Genomic DNA, 13,469 nt, shown 5'->3' with positions numbered 1-13,469 from the left:
AAGGACTGGGGAGGGAGAGATGCATCCACAAAGTACTAGATGGTGGATAAAGGCATGTCAATGGGGCCTGATATGAGAACTTATCACTTCCACGACCACTATAAATTAAACATGACTCGCTCATCATGGCATGAAGGTATGAGAATTCCCCTCCATGAGATTCAGTCTAGTAGCCCAAATCCATGTGCTGTGAGGAACCAAGCCTTAATGCAGAATTCCACAATTTCACCTGTGCAAGAACCTGAAGGCATTGAATTGCACAAAGCATTTAGAAATCAGATAAAAGACTTAACTTGTCAGCTTCCTAAAACTGAAATACTAGGCGCCTAAAGCATTGCCCGTTCTTTCACAAACCCATCTGATTGAGCCTACACACACAAGGACACAATATGGTAGGCACAGCAACCTTCGCAACCAAATATCTGTGATATGCATATAGTTATACAGTAATGCAAAAAGGTTTAGTAGTGTATAGATACCAGGGTTTTAAATATTGTCCGGAATGACTTGGTATCATCTGAGTTATATGGGTTTCAGTCCACAATAAATTGAGTCACCGATCAGTACAAGACTGAGAAGACAGAAAAAAACCCATACAGGCAAGTCATACGGGTTTCAGTCCCCAGGTAAGTTGCACTCAGAAATTCTGATTTAAATCCTTGAGTTTACATGAGTGCATAAAAGCGGAATGATCACCTACGACCAAATGCATGTGAACTTCATGTGTAACCCAGCTCACATGCCTACCTATCATACATATATAGCATAGATCTGAGCTATGCATAAGGCAGGCCCTACCATAAGTATCAGCTGGAGCTAAAAACAGGTTAGTCCCGCTGTGCACATCCAATCAGGGTGTAACAACCCTAAATTTTGGTACATTATTAAAAAACTAAATTAAATATTTAAAGATTTTATTTTTAAATAAAAAAAAAAAACAAGTCAATAGTTAAGTTGGTAGCGAAATTCTTAGTTGAGAAAGAGGTTAAGGGATCGATTCTTGAAGTAGTAATAATAAATTTTTTTATCAAATATCATAAAAAAAATTCAAATTCAGGATGAGGGAGGATGTGCTCATTCTATCTTATGAGAATTTTCTTTAAAAATGGATACGGAAAGTTTCTGTATTAAAAAAAAAAAAAGAGATAGGAAGCCCTAAAGTAAAAGGAATAGGAAATTCTAAGAAGGCTCGATCAGGTGAGTTCTAATCGTTAGATCTTTTTAACTTTTTATATTGTTGTTAATTTCTTCTTGATCTATACAATGGATGGCGTGGATCATCCACACCATCATTGTATAGGTGTGTAGAGTCAATTTTAATAAAGTGATGTTTTTATGATTTCGGTCTAATTAGTAATATTTTAGGAATAAATTAAATGGATGAAATCTGATTATGCTAAGATAGATCTGTACGGATCATATGATCCCTAAGGCCAATATATACAAGGGTCATAATTTTTAAATTAATCAAACAATCAGATAGGCCACATTAGTCAGATCTAAAAGTGTTTAATAAAGGAATCTTAGATTTTTGCGTAAGTGTTGGTATCACCTGGCGTAGAAGGTCGAGATGGGCTATCGGTGTATGTGTGGTTAAATCCACACCATCCATCTAATGTGTAGAGGCAAAACATGATAATACCTCAAGAATCTGAATGATCTGACCATCCGATGGACCACCCCGATCAAGTAATTATCATTCAATTTTATAATCTTAAAAAATAGAAAAAAAATAGAATAGAAATTTTAATTATTTGATTATTTTGGATCTGGCCACCTAGGATGTTAATCAGAGGTGGGCCCCACCATGTAATAAAAACATATGAATAATAATGTTGTTGATATAACTGATAGGATTTCTGAATTCAAACCAACATAATTACCCTATGGATTCTACACTACCAGACTCAGGTGAGTAACCCAACTTGTCTCATAATTCATTAAAATTAAAATAAATCATTGTGATTGTTTGATTGATTTGCTAGTTTGAATATTTTGATATGATAATTGTACGATAAATTTATATGTGAATATTTTAATCGAGACAACTATGCCAAATATGAAAAATATGTATTTACATATCATCCCTTATTCATTGCATTGCATAATACATGGTCGATCCTAAGGGCCCTCCCTAGAAGAAATGTCGATCCTAGTAGAGCATTACCAGATGCGAGCTATGCCCAAGCCTACCAAAAGGTGGAAGCCTACCCAACGGGTGGATGCGGGTTGACGACTTCCAACCCAAGCAGATGGACGATCACCCTATCTGATGCATTCATACCCCATTTTACATCATCGTACATGTATTTTTTGTATTATTTTAATTGATATGATTATAAACCATGCTAGGTTATATCACTAAGCCTGACCAACTTATATTTTTTTATTGATGGAAAAACCGTACAGATGTGAACGAGGGTGGGCCGGTGGCTCAAAAATAGGAATATGTGGTCAAGCCAGAAAGGACTTAAGGAACAAATGACCCTACTTGACAAAAGAAGAAGTTGCAGCCTTAGACTAGTCATGATATTTTTACTTTAATTATATTTAATTTTCTTAGATTGTAAATTAATTCTTTTAAGTTGTTGGACATGTTTATTTCATTTCATAAGATCCCAATTGAGAGGGTCCTTAGTTATGTTTATGATTAATTATTGTAATAAATGATCGTTTCTTATTTTTGAGATGTTGTTGAGGATGAATGGAATGTAAATCTACGGTAGAGCTAGTAGGTAAATGAATAATTGTATAATTGAATGAAATTAGTACACTCAGTGTACGTGTCATGGGCCGAAACTCGGGTCTGAGGGTGCACACTCTGTACTCGAATTTCGAGGCGTGACAGAATGGTATTAGAGCGATGCTCGTTCTAAATTTAGTGTGACCTGTAAGTTATGATCTCACATACATACATAATTGGTAGATTCCCTTTAATTAGAAATTTTACACTTAGGATTCCCTATTTAACTATTGTGTATTAGGGAAAAAAAAAAACGTAGAAAAAATAATAATAATAAATAAATAAATGTTCCATATTCATTGATATATTATTTTTTTAAAAAATGAATGTATAAAACAACGTTTGGATGTTTTCCTATATTGTAATTTAATATTATTTGAACCGTAAAATTTTATTAAAAACATTAAATTTCCCAAAATCCTGCTACACAGAAATGGACAACAGTAGTCACTCTAATTGTAAAAATCGTAACTATAAAAAAAAATATAATTCTAATGGTGGTGATTCAAAAAAAAAACTAAGTTCGTATTAATTTTTGCTGAACGTAGAAATAAGAATTTAGATTCTCTATACTTTTATTTGAATATAATTTAGATTAAGATGGATTAATATAATGAAAATGAATTTTAAAGATATTTTAATTCACACAATTCTGCTGGACAGCAATGGGCAGCAAGAATTACCCAACTTATAAAATTCATAGCTATAAAAGTACTACTCCGATTGAGGCGATTCAAAAGCCTGATCGAAGATAGACAAGTCTATATTAAGATAAAAATAATAATAAAATTTGAATCTTATAGTAAATATATTGATCCAGTGAATTAGTACGGGCTGGTCATAAATTATCAAATTCTGGACAGGACTGACCGCAGGAATTCTAAAAATTTTTACAGTTGGAATTTTTAGCTAAGATTTTACAGAGACAGTAAACTTATAATAAGATCTCCATATAAATTTTTAACCTAATCTGAAATTTTATAGTATAATAAAATGTAATATAAACAACAGTCATCAAACCGAAAATCAATTTGTCCATACTGATTTTCTATAGATTTGAATTAATAGAATTTTTCATTTTGATAATTACCTTTGGTTAAATAAATATTTTTTTATTTGAAGTACTTCATTAAAGAAAAAAATATATATTAAGCATAAAAAAAAAAAAAAATCATAATCTCTACTAAATTTTTAAAAATTCCTTCTTATAGGATCATAAGTCCATATTTGGTGGAAAAAAAAAATATTTTAAGAAAAAAAAAGGAAAAAAATAAATAAATAAATAAATATCAAACTCACTAAAAAAATTTTCAAGTATAGGACAATGTCTTCCCTAAATTGCAAGGTATGGTTAAATTATTTCTAATTTTCTAATAAATTTCAACATTATAGAGTGAAAATCTAGACCAGTTTAGTATCCCTGATCAAACCAGATAAAACTATCGTTCAAAATAATTCCTGAATATATATATATATATATTTTTTAGTCATATAAATACCCCTAGACAACTCCATAAAATTTTATGATGATTCGAATTGTAAAGAAATTATAAACATTTAAGCACTAGGCTGTAAACAATAGAAACGACTGTTGGACAGCAGGATTTTTCACCCTTATCAGCGATAAAAACCCTAGTAAAAGTAATAATTTTAATATGAATTTTTTTTCTTTTTTTATCATATAGTTAATGACATTTTTTTCAAATTTCAAGTCATTTTGACTTTTGATTCGAATGTTAAAATTCTGTAAATAACATTGTGTCTGTGAGTCCAAATTTAAAATATTTTGTTGGTTATTTGAGTGATGCAATACATAAGATCATTGATTGTTATGGTGTCTGAAACTTAGAAACCCAACCTAAGAGCCCATAATATTAAAAAGAAAAAAAATTGCTCCTTATATTTTGTTAAATAATGAAAATCACCTGATTTGAGAAACTCATAACTAATTAAGTACGAGTCCAATTAAGGTGATTCAAAGGCTACATCGTAGATTAATAAATCAAGTTCAAAAGAAAATAATTAAGAAAATAAAATTTTAAAATTTTTAAAAACTAAATTTTATTTTTAACTAGAAAAAAAAAATATTTATCTCTACACAGCCCTCACTATCTGAAATTTTGAATCTTTTATAAACCTTAGTTTTTGACAAAATTTTACATATTTATAAATTCACTACTACGAAAACTAAAAGACCAATCCAATGTCTAAAACCATCCATAATATAAGTGTGACCAATGCCACTAAAAACAAAAAGTAAAATAAAATAAAATAAAATAAAAATTGAAATGTTAGTTTCTAAATCTCGAGGACGAGATTTTATTTTAAGGGGGTAGAATGTAACAACCCTAAATTTTGGTACATTATTAAAAAACTAAATTAAATATTTAAAGATTTTATTTTTAAATAAAAAATAAAAACAAGTCAATAGTTGAGTTGGTAGCGAAATTCTTAATTGAGAAAGAGGTATAGGGATCGATTCTTGAAGTGGTAATAATAAATTTTTTATTAAATATCATAAAAAAATTCAAATTCAGGATAATGAAGGATGTGCTCATTCTATCTTATCAGAATTTTCTTTAAAAGGGATACGGAAGGTTTCTGCATTAAAAAAAAAAGAGAGAGAGAGATAGGAAGCCCTAAAGTAAAAGGAAGAAGAAATTCTAAGAAGGCTCGATCAAGTAAGTTCTAATCGTTAGATCTTTTTAACTTTTTATTATGTTGTTAATTTCTTCTTGATCTATACAATAGATGGCGTGGATCATCCACACCATCATTGTATAGGTGTGTAGAGTCAATTTTAATAAAGTGATGTTTTAATGATTTTGGTCTAATTAGTAATATTTTAGGAATAAATTAAATGGATGGAATCTGATTGTGCTAAGATAGATCTGTACGGATCATATGATCCTTAAGGCCAAAATATACAAGGGCCATAATTTTTAGATCAATCTAACAATCAGATAGGCCACATTAGTTAGATCTAAAAGTGTTTAATAAAGGAATCTTAGATTTTTGCGCAAGTGTTGGTATCACTTGGCGTAGAAGGTCGATATGGGCCATCGGTGTATGTGTGGTTAAATCCACACTATCCAGTTAATGTGTAGAGGCAAAACATGATAATACCTCAAGAATTTGAATGATCTGACCATCCGATGGACCACCTCGATCAAGTAATTATCATTCAATTTTATAATCTTAAAAAGGAGAAAAAATAGAATAAAAATTTTAATTATTCGATTATTTTGGATCTGGCCACCTAGGATGTTAATCAGAGGTGGGCCCCACCATGTAATAAAAACATATGAATAATAATGTTGTTGATATAACTGGTAGGATTTCTGAATTCAAACCAACATAATTACCCTGTGAATTCTACACTACCAGACTCAGGTGAGTAACCCAACTTGTCTCATAATTCATTAAAATTAAAATAAATCATTGTGATTGTTTGATTGATTTACTGGTTTGAATATTTTGATATGATAATTGTACGATAAATTTATATGTGAATATTTTAATCGAGACAACTATGCCAAATATGAAAAATATGCATTTACATATCATCCCTCATTCATTGCATTGCATAATGCATGGTCGATCCTAGGGGCCCTCCCTGTAAGAAATGTCGATCCTAGTAGAGTGTTACCAAATGCGGGCTATGCCCAAGCCTACCGAAAGGTGAAAGCCTACCCAACGGGTGGATGCGGGTTGACGACTTCCAACCCAAGCAGATGGACAATCACCCTATCTGATGCATTCATACCCCATTTTACATTCATATCTTTGTACATGTATTTTTACATTATTTTAATTATTATGATTATGAACCATGCTGGGTTCTATCACTAAGCCTGGCCAGCTTATATTTTTTATTGATAAAAAAACCATACAGATGTGAATGAGGGTGGGCCGGTGGCTCAAAAATAGGAATATGTGATCAAGCCAGAAAAGACGTAAGGGACACGTGACCCTACTTAACAAATGAAGAAGTTGCAGCCTTAGACTAGTCATGATATTTTTACTTTAATTATATTTAATTTTCTTAGATTGTAAATTAATTCTTTCAAGTTGTTGGACATGTTTATTTCATTTCATAAAATCCCAATTGAAAGGGTCCTTAGTTATGTTTATGATTAATTATTAGAATAAATGATCGTTTCTTATTTTTGAGATGTTGTTGAGGATGAATGGAATGTAAATCTACGGTAGAGCTAGTAGGTAAATGAATAATTGTATAATTGAATGAAATTAGTACACTCAGTGTACGTGTCATGGGCCGAAACTCGGGTCTGAGGGTGCACACTCTGTACTCGAATTTCGGGGCGTGACACAGGGTGTTGGTAGGACTGGTTTAAACCACCAGTTGTCTTCTTACAAATGTCGGCCCACCCAATGAGTGGAGAGTGGGCAAGTTGGGGAGCTTCTAAGGCTTCCGTTTGGTAGATTTGTTCCAGCTGCTCAAGTAGGCTTACAATAGTGAAAATTGGCAACAACACTAAAACAATAACCAATCAATATTTTCCATTTATATCAATGGATCAAATGTATCCTAAGATATTCAGACGTCCCATAATGAAAATAACAAACATGATCCATTTCATTCCACAAAGAAAAACCATTTTCTCATTTTTAATCTTCCGAAATGAAGACCCTCTCTCTAGATCTAGCAAATCTTAATGAAAAAGGGAAAAAATATCAATAGAAACGAATTGAAACGCCTTTGGAACCACTGAAACAGATCTCAAGCCCTAAAACAATACAAAATCAAGAAAACTGCAATGAATCGAAGAACAAAAACAACATATCTCAAGCCCTAAACACTACAACTACCAAATACTGAAATCTTCTGAGAAGCAGAAACTATATCACACGAATGCAAAGAAAAATGGAAAAAGAAAAAGCATCTTCTCACTTCAATCTTCTGAAAAACAAACCCTAGCTCTAGATCTAGTAAATCCCCACCATAACCAGTAAAAAAAAGAAAAAGAAAAAAAACTCGCATAGCGCAGAGATCGAGATACCTGATGGGTTATCGAGTTGCTGCCGCTGGAGCGAGCCCAAGGCAGCCATGAGAGAGTGAGAGAGAGAGAGCAGGAAGAGAGAGCGAGCGGGAAGATAGAGAGGAGGGTGAGAGATCGAGATGAAGAGAGAGAGGAGAGGGAGGGGATTAGGGCGACAGAGAGACAGAGGAGAGGGATTTGGGTGAGAGAGGATCAGAGAGAGCAGCGGATTTGGGCGAGACGGAAGCGGCGGCGTACAAGCGTTCTGAGTAAACTCTGTGGGGCCCACCTTTATGCATAAGATAAATCCACTCCGTCAATCCGATTTAAAAGATAATTTTATGGCTTCAGAGAAAAAAGCCGAAGCAAATCAAAATCTCAAGTGGACCACACCACAGGAAATCATTATTCCAATTATTTTAATGGTCGGTGCTATGTGGCCCCATCATGATCTATGTGTTTTATCCACACCGTCCATCCATTTTGCAAATCAATTTAAAACTTTATGCCAAGAGTGAGGTAGAAAAAAATCTCAGGTGGACCACACGATGGGAAAACAATAGTAATTGAACGTCTACCATTAAAAACGTCTACGGCCCCCTGTAATGTTTATTTCACATCCAACCGGTAGATTAGGTCGTACAGACCTGGATGTAGGTGCTGGTTAGGTGGATGACCTGGATAAATGTCAAAAACAAGAGTCACAGAGAATTCCTGATACCCAAATTCTCATTGGTCCACGTCACCCCTCACTGAAAAAATAAAAAAAATAAAAAACAGCTTCGGAGGTCAAACCATTAGGGTAACAGAAATTCTCTGTTGACCTGATAACAGAGGATCCCGACTCAAAAAACAAATATCAAACTTGATCCAAAACTTTAATGCCCCCGGGAAGTTTTTAACGGTGACAGTTCAGTTATTACTTTGTGGCTCACTTAAGATTTTGATCTACCTAATTTTTGTATTGAGCGCATAAACTTACCTGAAAAAATGGATGGACAACATGGATGAGACAATACGTCATGTTCGGGTCCACAGAGCACCGACTTCTAGCCATTGAGTAGCCGTATGTTTCGGACGCTGCATTCCTGCGGATGCGGAGTCGCTGCTGAAGTGACGTCACCAAGTTTTATGGGACCCACCATGATGTATGTGTTATATCCACACCGTCCATCCATTTGGAGAGATCATTTTAGTACATGAGACAAATAATGACTTAGATTCAGATTTGGAGTGGACCTCACCATAGAAAACAGTGGGAAGAGTGATTCCCACCGTTAAAAACTTCCTAAGGTCCACCGTGTTCATAAGTTACGACAGACACAAAAGAAGGGAAAACATAAATTTCAGTTTGATTGAAAACTTTTGTGGGTATTAAATTTTTTTAATGGTGGGCGTTACTCTCTCCACTGTTTTCTGTGGTGGGGCCCACTCGGGCTTTGATCTGACTCATTCTTTGTCTCATGTTAAATTTATATCTCCAATATTAAATTTTTTTAATGGTGGGCGTTACTCTCTCCAATGTTTTCTGTGGTGGGGCCCACTCGAGCTTTGGATCTGACTCATTCTTTGTCTCATGTTAAATTGATATCTCCAAATGAATGGACGGTGTGGATACAACACATACATCACGGGAGGTCCCACAGAACTTGGTGACGTCACTTCAAGAGGAGTCTCGAGCAGTGGTTAATCCGCGTCCTTTACTGCGAAGTGCGAAAGCCTTACTCACAAAGTTCCTGCACCGGAAACTTAGGTGGGCCACTGTGATGTTTGTCAGGAATCTATTCCGTACATCCATTTTGTGAGCTCATTTTAGAAAAAGAGGCCAAAAGTGAGTAGGATCCAAGATTCAAGTGGGCCTACGTATCAATGGTAGACCCTCAATGTATATTGTTTCCTGTGGTGTGGTTCACTTGAGCCTTCCACCTATCTACTTTTTTTGCTCATTCCATAAAATGAGGTTTCAAAATGAATGGACGGCTTAGATAAATAAATAAATAAATACATTCGTCGGCATTGGTCGTTTTATTGGTATCGGTGGATTGGATAGCATATATACACTAATAACTGTTTTCCATGGTTGTGGCCCGCTTAATTATTGAATCACCTTGGAATTTTGAGCTCCAGTACAAAGAAATGGCACCTCACCTGATGGACCATGTGTATCTCATCAACGTGAATTTTTCCAGTTCACCTTAGAAATTAAACCCCTATCCTATCCCGCAGAAGTCACTCATGTGTTTGATTAAAAAGAACACGGCGTGGAATATATGCCATTTTGGTCCAACGAATTATATGGCATTAGCCATTGTAGCCATTGATGCTTTATTACTGGGTATTAGACAGAATGGATGGCACTGGGATGGATATAGCAGGGAAACTTTGTGGTCATTGCATCATCGGGAGTGAAATAAAACAAGTCAAATGTACCATAATACATCATGTTTAAGTAGTCTCTACCATCAGTGACGCAGTGAGGGACGTGATGAGGTTGATCACTGTCTTCCTCAGGAGATAACTACTCCAAATCCATGTAGCTCTCTTGACTCCTTAGAGCGCTTCCTCAAACATAAGAGGCATAAAAGTAGTAATAATTCTTAATAATTCAAAATAATTTGATTCATAATAAAAATGAAATTACAACTCTTCAAATAATGTGCTTAACTCTAGCATGGAATTTTAGAGTTGCACTCCAACTCAAACACTTTAAAAAGGTGACTTACAATAAATAGTAAATTTACTATTTATAGATAGCCTTTATTCCTAATAGACTTCATGGTTTTCAGCAAAAAAAATAGTAAGCTTCCAATTTGGCCCAACCATGTGTTTTCCTAATTTTTCTAAGCCCTTTTCATGTTAGGCATGACTTCTACAACTCAGAGTATTAAAAGATGGACTCAAACTAAAAATTAATAGTAGCAGGGTTGGTGGGCTTAAGTAGGTTCTCCTACCAAAAATCATATGTAATATGTTAAAAACTCATTCTAGTTTGCGAGATACGACTAATTTAGGGTTTTGATGGTTTGGATCATTTCCGCCTTGGATCATGCCTTCTCTAGTCCATCTTTGCTATGAAAGTGTCTGTCAACTGCTCTACATCAATCAAACATCATCCCCATGTTGGGGGCATTGTACAAAACCTTAGGATCTAGCATCCCTGAACAAACCAGAATTATGGAATAATAAAGCAATGAAATAAATCAAAGCATAAACCACACCGCACAAGAGATTTTTACGTGGAAAACCCTCAAAGAGATAAAAACCACGGGACCTCGTCCAGATCAACAATCCACTATGAAGTAGAACGTTACAACCTTCTTCACTCACACAGGAGTGGATAAACAATAAGAGAATAAAAGAAAAACGGAGAGATCTCACCGATTACGAGGACGTGGAAGCGCTGAGATATAGTAGATCACCTTTACGAGCATAACCTCCCTTCCACAAGCTTCCTCTCTCTCTCTCTCTCACACCTTTGATAGCCCTAAACCCTTTAACAAACCCTTGCAAAGCTTTAGGAAACCATCTTGCATTACCTCTTGCATACCCAAGAAAACCCTAGGGACATCCTATTTATAGTTCAGGAAACTCTCTTTTGTACCCTTGCGAAAGCCACCTCAAAATTTTGAATCCCGCACAAAATTGGACTCAAATCTGCGTAACTAGGATTGGTCGTGCAGGCTGTAGGACTGGTCGATCACTGTTCACTCGACTGGTCGAGCTGACCCTCAACTGGTCGAGCATTGTTCACAGAGCTTGCTGGACTTTGAGTCGAGTGACCCAGGATTGGTCGAGCACTGTTCACTCAACCGATCAAGCAGGCTACAGGACTGGTCGAGTAGTGCGGGGATTCCACTGTTTGTGGCATCCGAACCGCACCTCATTTCCTCTGACCTGAGGAGGAAAACCCCATCAAATCTCCTCCTTTCTGACTCAGGAGGAATTCACCTTCTTCAAGCCTGCTAGGTTTCTACAAACCTTGACTTGCCCTTGAGCAAAGCCGCTTGGTCATCATGTCTGACCCGTTATCGTCCATGTGGACCTTCTCAAGTTGTAACACCTTCTGTTCCAAAGTATCCTTGATCCAGTGATACCGAATCTCTATGTGATTCGACTTGGAGTGCTGACTTAGATTCTTTCTCAAGTGTATAGCACTTTGACTATCGCAATAAACCACGTGCTGCTCCTGCTTTAGGCTAAGTTTCTATAGGAACATCTTCATCCAAAACATCTCTTTACATGCCTCTATGATTGCAATGTACTCGGCTTCTGTCATCGACAATGCTACTACCTTCTATAGTTTGCTCTGTCAAGAGACCGCTCCCCCAACAAACGTGAACATGAACCCCGATGTAGACTTCCTGGAGTTTATGTTGTCTACCATATTTGCATCTGTGTAGCCCTTTAACACAGGTTTTCCGTCACCATAGTATAGGCTCAACCTCGATGAGCCTCTTAGATACCACAATATCCATTTCATCGCTACCCAATACTCTTTGCCAGGATTGGGAAGATACCAGCTGACAACACCAACCGCATATGCTATGTCTGGGTGTATACACAATATAACATACATCAAACTTCCTACAGCTGACGCGTAGGGTATCTTCTGCATCTCTTCCACCTCTACCTTTGTCTTGGGACACTGTCTGTCGCTCAATCTGAAGTGACCATCCAGTGGAGTACTGACCGGCTTTACTGCATTCATATTGAACCGCTCTAGGACTTTCTCAATATACCGTTCTTGTGACAGCCAAAGCTTCCTGCTGCTTCTATCATGGGTTATCTCCATTCTTAGGATTTATTTAGCCGGGCCTAAGTCTTTCATCGCAAATGACTTCCCCAACTCTTATTTCAGCCTGTCGATCTTCTTGATATCTTTTCCTATGATGAGCATGTCATCAACGTATAATAGTAGAACTAAGAAATCATCATCTGAGAACTTGCACATGAACACACAGTGGTTCGACTCCATTTTATCATACCTATGGTTCAATATAAACAAGTCGAACTTCTTGTACCATTGTCGTGGAGCTTGTTCAGCCCATACAAGTTCTTTCTCAGCCTACACACCATATGCTCTTTGCCCTTGACTTCGAACCCCTCTGATTAGTGCATATAGATCTATTCTTCCAAGTCACCATGGAGAAAGACAGTTTTAACATCTAACTACTCTATCTCCAGATCTATGCTAGCCGCCAACCCAAGCAACACCCGTATGGATGTCATCTTCACCACTGGTGAGAATATCTCCTCGAAGTCTATGCCTTTCTTCTAACCAAACCCTTTCACTAAAAGTTTGGCCTTGAACCTCGTTTGTGAATTCTTCTGCTCAACCTTCTTTTTGAACACCCACTTGTTGCTCAAAACTTTCTTGCCCTTAGGCAATTTCACCATATCATAGGTGTGGTTCTTATGCAAGAATTTCATCTCCTCTTGGATAGCTTTCAACCACTTCTCCTTATGCTCATTGGCTAGGGCCTCAGAATAATCTTTTAGCTCTCCTTCATCAGTCAGAACAATGTACTCATGCGGTGAATACCTCTTGGACGGTTGTCTGTCCCTAGATGACCTCCTCACCTGTGGCTCAATAGGTGGATCAAGTGGGGGCTGCTCCCCTGGTCCATCTTCTGAAGGAACTCTCTCGTCTTCTACACCTTGTTGTACTCCCCTGTTATCAAGCACCACGGGAGGAATAATCGGATCCATGTTCTTTAGCTCAC

The sequence above is a fragment of the Magnolia sinica genome, chromosome 12 (genome assembly GCF_029962835.1).
Source record: "Magnolia sinica isolate HGM2019 chromosome 12, MsV1, whole genome shotgun sequence".
Classification (NCBI taxonomy): Eukaryota; Viridiplantae; Streptophyta; class Magnoliopsida; order Magnoliales; family Magnoliaceae; genus Magnolia; species Magnolia sinica.
This window is presented reverse-complemented; position numbering follows the sequence as displayed.